General features: G+C 41.6%; 1 long non-coding RNA gene across 2 annotated transcripts; it reads right to left on the bottom strand.

The window, feature by feature from the left end:
* Window positions 1-231: 231 nt before the first annotated feature.
* On the bottom strand, window positions 232-5,752 carry LOC309533563. Of its 2 annotated transcripts, XR_014220280.1 has the most exons (3): window positions 5,514-5,752; window positions 1,475-1,533; window positions 232-390 (listed from the first exon to the last, which is right to left on the bottom strand). It is a non-coding gene; the product is annotated as an uncharacterized lncRNA (long non-coding RNA). The 2 variants fall into 2 exon arrangements; XR_014220281.1 differs by lacking the exon at window positions 232-390 and having other exon boundaries at window positions 1,344-1,533.
* Window positions 5,753-8,681: the final 2,929 nt, after the last annotated feature.

Here is an 8,681-nt window from a genome sequence, read left to right on the forward strand (position 1 = left end):
TCTGGAATCCTGCTCAGCTTACCTTCCACTTTTTCCTTCCCCAAATTGCTAATCTTCATCTAAAGAATCCAGCAAATATATAGTGTTGGCACAAAGGATGTTTCTATTCAGATATACTTTGGATTTTTACATGTCAGAGACTTGTTCCTCAGAACGTATTTCAAGAATAAAGCAGAGATGTAGAGAGGAAAAATGTGAAGGGAGAGAAATCAAAACAAAGGGGGAGATGATGTAAAGCATCTAGGTTAACAGATTTTATCTGTTTGGGCAGCTTTCTGTATTGCATTGCTTTATCAGTCCACCATATATTTCCAAAGGCTTGGAGGAAAAGACCAAACTCCTTACACACTGATATTGTTGTCTCTTAGCCTGGCATCTAGAGATAAATGTCTGGAGGGAAAGCAGTGAAAATGGAATACATTTTCCCCAGAGTACAGGCAGACCATACTTCTCCAGAAGTATCACTGGACAATTTTCTCTATACAAGTCTACCATTATAGCAAAACTGAAATATTTAGTAATGTGGTACACCGAGTGCTTATTTCCAGACATGTCTTTATCAAAAGAACTGTGCATCATATCGCTTAATGGGAGTTCAGAATGACTAAATTGTAGTGTTCGATGAAAGCTAGGAATGGAATCTAGACTAAAGAATCTGGGGAATCTATGAAAGCATTTGCAGCTGGGGTTTACTAGAGATACAAGATGCTGTGCCTTGAACTCTGTGACCGCAGTTCTTCATGGGAGGGTTCTCCTGCCCCCCTCACACACACACCAGAATGTATCATTTCTATACTAATGGAAGTACAAAAACCTTCTCCACCAAATGAAAAATGGGGAGCAGATGAAAGTGCCAGCTTGAAGAAGAGGAGGAAAAGAAGGTTCTGAGAGTATTATTTCCTCTCATCAAAAGGCCTCTTCTTGCCTGGAAATAATGCTCAGATCATATTTTCCCACCAGGATGGTGAAGCATATATTCAGATCCACCCACCCCCAGTGAGACAAGATACTCAAAGTACCATTCCTGCCATCATCTCTAGCATCCTCCTCTGTTTAGTACACACTGCCTTTCCTACAGTAACTTGAGTTAGGGTAGAAGGCAGAGGAAGGCAGGACTGGGTATGAGCAAAATTGAGGCAGGGGACTTGCTAGAGGTGGGTTGGGCCTGCCTTGATTTTGCTCACTGTAACACAAGCAGGGATGCTATGCATAGTTAAGAAGCCCTAATTGAATGCCTACTTCCTCCCTAGTGGAATCACCACTGAGTTGGGTCTCTTCCCTTGATGATTAAAAACAAACAATTCCTTAACCCATCAACCCAAGGTACCTGCTGGATACGCTGCTGTAAGAAATAAGAGCTACTTGCGTACAATCCAGTTGTAACTAGAAGGAAGCACAGGTGTTCCCCATGCAAGTTGCCCCTGGCTCTTGTAAACTTTCAGAGCAATGAATCCTCTTTAAATGCCAATGTCACCTTTGTTCCACTTTGTGCCATTCCAACTGTGCGCTCACTTCAGGATATTTCAAGGAGGCCTGCAAATAGACACAGATGCAAATGTATTCATCCAGCATTATTATTAATCTGCATCACATTAAAGGCTTTAAAAAAAATAGAAAAGACACTTGCTGTGTGAGTCCGTTAATTTCTTGCTGAATCTCATTTCTGATCTGACACAAGGCAAAATACCTGTTTTGAAAAGGGACCCCAAAAATATTGTTTTAGTCCTCCATCAGCAAGTGGGGTCAAACATCTTTAGGCAGTAAGGTAAAAAGGGTAGAGGACCCCTGGGTGGTTAAGTCCAGTCAAAGGCAACTATGGGGTGCAGCGCTCATCTCGCTTTTCAGGCCAATGGAGTTGGCATTTGTCCTCAGACAGCTTTCCAGGTCGTGGCCAGCATGACTAAACCACTACTGGTGCAATGGAACACCATGATGAGTGCCAGAGTGCACGGAAATGCCGTTTGCCTTCCTGCTGCAGCAGTACCTATTTATCTACTTGCACTGGCATGCTTTCGAACTGCTAGGTTGGCAGAAGCTGGGACAGAGCAATGGGAGCTCACCCTGTTGCGTGGATTCGAGCCACCAACCTTCCGATCAGCAAGCCCAAGAGGCTCAGTGGTTTACATCACAGCAGCAGGAGAATCGTAAAATGTTTGGGTGGTATCCTACTAAACAGTTCCACTAATGCAAAGTGTTTTAGCTGTAGAATTGAACTTCTCTGCCCTCTCCTATCTCCACAAACCCCATAAATCTGTTCCAGGGTTTCTTCCAACCCTCCAGAGAAGATTTATGGGGCATGCAAGGAGATGAGAGGCTTGAGAGGGTCCATTGTGCTGCTAAAACTTCTTGCTTTAGCCGAACTCTTTAGCTGGATGCTGCCCTTTATGTCAGACTCCATGCTCCAGGAAGTCCTCAGCCATGCACAAAATTTAGTATCCTGGCTGTTGTGGTCCCTGAGACCCCAATTGCATCTGCAAACGTTTGCAAGCAAACTGCACCCTGACTTCAGCTGGTGGCCATATTTAATGGCAAGTGACAAACAAGGACCTTTAAATGACCTTTCTCTGTTTATGGAAAGGTCTTTGCAGCATGTGTTGTTGAGGGTTGCCTTCCACACTTCCAGTGCATAGTGTCACAGGTCTCCTTCAAAAGAATCAATACAGTCCTCAGATTTGATTATCAGCTTCAACCCTGAGCTATCAGTGTGAGCTACAAGCTTGCCGTCTGTGCAGGAACTGTGGCACAGAGCTTTGTGCCATATGAAAATGTCACAGCTTATGGACAATTAGTGCTGTTCACATAGGATGATGTCCAGTGAGGCAGTATATGCCATCAAAACCCACAAATTTTATGTCATAAAATCATGGCTGTGTTGTGATTCCAGAATGCCATACATCTATGATGCAGGCATATATGTGCAGAAAAAAGATGGTACCCTAGTAATTAAGAAATTTGATCAAACAGTGGCTGGGAAACTAAATGCACATTTAGTCTGGGAGGAATATAACAACTGACTGTTTCTTCAGCAGTATACAACTGTGCCATGGTATTAGAAAATTAGTCAGAATATCAGTTTTCTTCCAGTTGGCACTCTGAAAATCAAATGAATCAGAAATCTCCCCAGAGTCCCTTGTCCTTAGACAAGCATGGGACAAGCATGCAACTGCTTTATTTGTCCTGTTCATGCAGTTGTGAAATGTGGTTGTTGTGCATAAGTGGCTCAGGTAGTAAGTGTTGTGGTTGCAAAGTCTGGGGGAAATCCTACACAGATAAGAGCATCCTAGGACATATCAGAAGAATGCTGGGACAATGTAGGAGCAATTCTCCAATTTAACCATCATAATAAATGTTGAGACTTTCTCTCTATTTCTCTTCTTTTCATGTTGACGCTATTCATATTGATGAGTAACTTGACTAGACATTTATTGTCTACCATCTCCAGCTTATACAAAATGTGATATTGTTTCTATAGTAGACATTATTTTTTTCTAAAGTTATCTCTATAATTTCATTTTGCATGGTGGCAGTATGACGGTCTGTTCTGATATTCAATCATTTTTAGTTGGCCAACGCTAAGATAAATTAACAAAGTCTGAATGTTTTACTATGCTGGTTTTATTTAATGATTTCCAGATTCTGGAAACTGCAAAGCAATTCTTTATATATACATGTTGGTGGGTGTTTTTACATTTATAATGTGTTATTTACTGATTAATCTATTCTGATGATAGCATAAACTGAAATGGTTTCTCTGAAGCACTAGTGAGACAAAAATTTGCTGTGTTCAAGGCCTAATCCATTGATATAGTGTATATGTAAGATCAATTATCTTACTGTGTATGCTTGATCTTTTTTGGCATCAATTTTCCTCCACACACTCATTCTGGAAATGATACAGAGGCAGCTTCCCAGCAGCTGACACAATCACCTTAGTAGTTTTTGCGGGTGGTGAAATAGCAGAAATAATGGCAAATTTATAAGTGACAAAACCTGATAGAATAAAATTTCGGATCTTTCATTGACTTTCTAAATATTTAACTCAGGCAACAGTGTTATTATACCATGAAGTAAACCATGCTGAACTCAATGGGTCTTACTTCTAAATAGCACTGTTCCTTACTGAGCAGGAATTCAATATGAATGGCTTCCTTGTAAGTGCTCTTAGGATCATGGGCCTCATCACCTACAAAAAAAAACTGTGAATGCAATTCTGCATCTCTTTATTAAAGAATAAATTCCACTAGCAGTAGTGAGACTTCTGAATCAAGGCTTTCAGATCTGCAGTAAGAATATGAGTAAGAATGTTGACGAAATGCCTTCAGTACTGATAGGCTACTAGACTGCCGTGCTGGTAAATGAATGAAATATTTTCTTCACTTTGACAAATGGCTCAGCCTGCAATCAAGATAAAACCTGCAGTTGCTAATATAAATCATTAAGTGTAAACACTATGAGGAGGGCAGGAGGGGAAGACCTTTGAATATCTATCTATCATCTGTCTATCTATCTATCTATGTATCTATCTATCATCATCTATGTATCGAGAGACTGGGCTCATTTCTTCCTGTGAAGTTTCATCAAGTCTAACACACAATACAGCCCCCGCTGGATGCATAGAGATTCTGAAATGCCCCCTAGCAAAACAGTGTACCTTATGGGAAACAGAATAGTTAACTCTGTGCTTAGAGTCATAGCATGGCATCAAGGAAACATCATATGTCACATGTGTATTGATAGCACAACTCCCTCTTGGCAATAAAAAACAGGGAGACAGCCTTAGCAGAATAAATCCATGAATAGGGGAACTAAAGCTCTGAACTGCTTGCATTCTGGAAGGAGGCCAAGAAACTCGGACATAGATCAGTGGTACTCATCTGGCAGTACTGAAGACTTTTTTCTTTGAATCTCAGACTGGGACTGAATCCTTTAACCACAGAAAGACCTTTTGCGTAGTCCCAACATCCTGAGACTGATCATCAGGCCCCCTGTTGTACTGGACAATGTTAGCAGGAAAAGAAAGCAAGGAAATGACGGGGAATGCTCAGATTGTTGGGTCCAGTATTGATATACCTACATAGAAGAACTACAGACTGGAGGCCATTGACTTGATGATAATCTTGGTAGATTGTAAGAAATCAAAAAAATCAATTGCTAATTTGGAAATAAAGAGTTATAATTATCTTGATTGTAATACTCTAAAGGATTTAGCTTTGTACCTTGTTTTGTAATGTGAACATTTTGTAATACATTGCCAGGGGTAGGTAAGGGAGACAAAGTGGACAGGTAACAATTCTTGTTACTATAGAGGTGGAATGTTCTGGTATATAGTTCAGGACACAACAGCTGTGCATCATTTTCCTGCCCAACAGTTTCCTTATTGACACAATACTCTTACACGGTGCTAGATTAATCTCTGGCAACTATTCATTTATTTAGTTAGAATCCAAGCCAACCTCAATGGATTTTAAAGATTCTTACTAAACTGAGGGGTTCTTTGTCCTGAGTTCCAATACCTTGGCCTTGCAGAGTTTTCTGCAAGAACTTGCTGTTAGAGGGGTAGATTCAGAAGGCAGAGGCGGCACACTTCTTTGATTTATTATATTCAGCATAAATGCATTAGCCAACACACTACATTGCTGCAGGAAAAAACATGAAAGCAAACTGAAGCATTGTGGAATGAATGATGAGAGTTGTTCAATAGAGGAAACATTACTCACAGCTTCTTGGGGTGACAGTATGGGAGGCCTTTCGGAGAAAAAGATAGAGGGAAAATAGGGAAGTGGGGGAAAGAAATCCAGTGTCAGCAGTTGATCTGGCTGTGGTAAAAGACATCACAGTTCCCAAGTCATTGGCAATTGAAGCATTTTACTATCAAAATGCCATTGAGTTTTTCTTCTTCTTTATATACTGTGAATTACTTTTGAGTTTCTGGAAACCAAGTGATAATTCTACACTCACAAAAACTTTCCTTTTCAACTCTCTCTGAGTTACATCAACATTCTTCATTCTTCAACACGTAATACTTTTATAATACCTGAATACTTAGTACTAAGGAAGTCCAAGTGCAGTCCAATCCCCAACAGTAGGCCAGGATGGTGGCACTCACCTGACCTCCCATCGTTCACGTTGCAGCTGCTTACTGGAAGGTAAACGAGGAGGCAAAACCTGTGGTGAGGTCACTATGGTGCAAACACACCAGTAGAAGAACCAGATGGATTCTGCTGGTGCATTTGCACCATGCCAGCTCCTCACTCCTCCCCCTTCTACCTCACAGTAAGTGGCAGTGATGTGGTTGGCAGGAGGTTTGGTGAGCACCACCAGCCTGCTCACCTCTACTGCCAGTCTCATACAGTGGTACCTTGGTTCCCGAACTCAATCCATTCTGGGAGCCTGTTCAACTCCCAGAACCATTTGAAAACCAAGGTATGGCTTTCAATTGGCTGCAGGAGCTTCCTGCACTCAAGCAGAAGCCGTGCCGGATATTCGGCTTCCAAAAAATGTTTGCAAACCAGAACACTTATTTCTGGGTTTGCAGCATTCAGAAGCCGATTTGTTCAGCTACTAAGCCATTTGAGATCCAAGGTACAACTGTATATCTCTTGGGTTGCAACTGAGGGATCAAGTGTGTGTGTGTGTGTATGTGTGTGTGTGTCAATTTGGCCCAGAAGCCTTTCATTGCAGATTCCCAAACTAGCAGATTGAGTGTTAAACCCAGCAATCGTGAATCAAATATCCATTCAGTCATGGAATCACGAGAAACAAAGTATTCTCTTTCTGCTCACTTTATCATGTGTGGAATGTGAAAAATCACAGCAACATGACAGACATGTTAAGCTGCTTCTGAAGACAAGTAGTGGGTGATGGTGGTGAGTGGGATTCTATTAACTTTAAATTCCTCAAGAACTGCTCTTTGTAGTGTATCTATCAAGTTAGAGAAATATGGTTTTATTTGTTCGGCAACCAAGCCATTTGAGAACCAACTGTACATGTTTATTTGGAAATGATTGCACCTATATTCAATGGCTCTTACAGTTAAATATTTGAAAGAACACAACCTTAGTAAGACTTTCCAGTTAGATCATTGAGGTTGTTTCCCTAAAACATAATCTAGAGGAGTTCCCTGCCAAATGTCAAAGCATTGTTTATACATCACTGTAATCAATAGCAATGACTTCCAGGAATTGAACATAATTAAATTAGCAATGTATAGACTTCGGTCTTCAGTTGTTTGTGAGGGAAAACGTAGCACTCAAGATGTCAATGTTATAATAACTCACCCGGGGGGGGGGGGAATTGACTTGTTTTTCTCCTTTGGGAAGTTTTCAACATTACATTATTATAGCAGACATTGTGTCTAAGAATGAGTGCTGGGTTGGATTCCTTCCCTGCATGTTAATTGCTGAGGTCACAAAAGATGACATCAGAGTCAGTCGGAAGTGACCAGTCAGGAAGGGCCATGGATGAGAGGTAGAGCACAGGCTTTGCATGCAAAATTTCGTTGGTTCTGGCATCTTCAGACAGATTTGTGGACTGTTTGTGTCTGAAACGCTGACTCGCTATGGTTGAGTCACAGTGTGCTCTACCGCAAGCGTGTGTGACACCATTACGTTATATTTTTAACAAGCCAGCTTCAGTCCTCTGTGTACCATACATGCTCAGGGCATGTCTCTGGACAAGTCTGCAGACTACCTCTTCTGGAACGCCTGTGTCTGAGAAAAATTCTCCAAAATGTGGTGCCAAGTCATGGTTTGCCAACCTTTGTGAGGCTGTGGGCAGATTTGCAAACTAGGGTAACTTGTGAGCACCATACACACACACACACACACCAAAGCCAAGAAACCTATTTCTCTTGACTTTAGTAGAACACTTCTTTCGAATCTATTTTCACTGGGGGGGGGCACTGTGAGCACCAGGGAAGGCCTCTGTGGACACTCTGCTTCCGAGTGTGACCCTGACTATATTCTAGAGACGATCACCTGTCTGTCTGATAAAGCTGGATCAGTCTAGCACATTTTAACTAGTACAAGGAGTCAAGTGTGTGATTTTGTACTGTTTAGTCAAGACCAAGAATAGCCCGCCCAAGCTATTCAGGAGAGCAAAGAAGATTAGATCAGAACAATTCAAGAAAAAGACTAACTAGTGAAGGCTTAAGTGTAAGCAAAACAGAAAGGAGGGATTGAGAATGGATGATGGTGCTACAGTTCAATTGAACTTCAGCTTCTAAGGAAGGGGAGGAGGAACAGGGGGATCTGCAGTAAAACTGAGAAAGGCAGACAAAGAGAAGGGGGCAACTTGCCATTTCACTGTAAAATGGATGAATCAAAGCAAAGTAAAGGGGTTGAAACCATTGTTACATGTGTCTCTAGGAACCTGAGGGTGCATGTATTTCACTCACAACCCTTAAACGTAATCCCTCTGCACCAGAGATAGGGAAACCTATGGCCACCCAGATGCTGTTGGACTACAACTCCCATCATTCCTGAACATTAACCATGCAGACTGGGACTAATGGGAGCTGGAGTCCAACAACATCCAGAGAGCCGGTTTCTCATCCCTCAGCTACAATGTAAGTCTCACTATGCTGCATCAATAGATGGCGCAAGGAATAGATGGCAATGCTCATATGTAGGCATCTAAGCTTGGGTTAATCAATGTTTAATCAAGTACAGTGGTACATCGGG

The sequence above is a fragment of the Podarcis vaucheri genome (genome assembly GCF_965113315.1).
Source record: "Podarcis vaucheri genome assembly, chromosome: 5".
NCBI lineage: Eukaryota > Metazoa > Chordata > Lepidosauria > Squamata > Lacertidae > Podarcis > Podarcis vaucheri.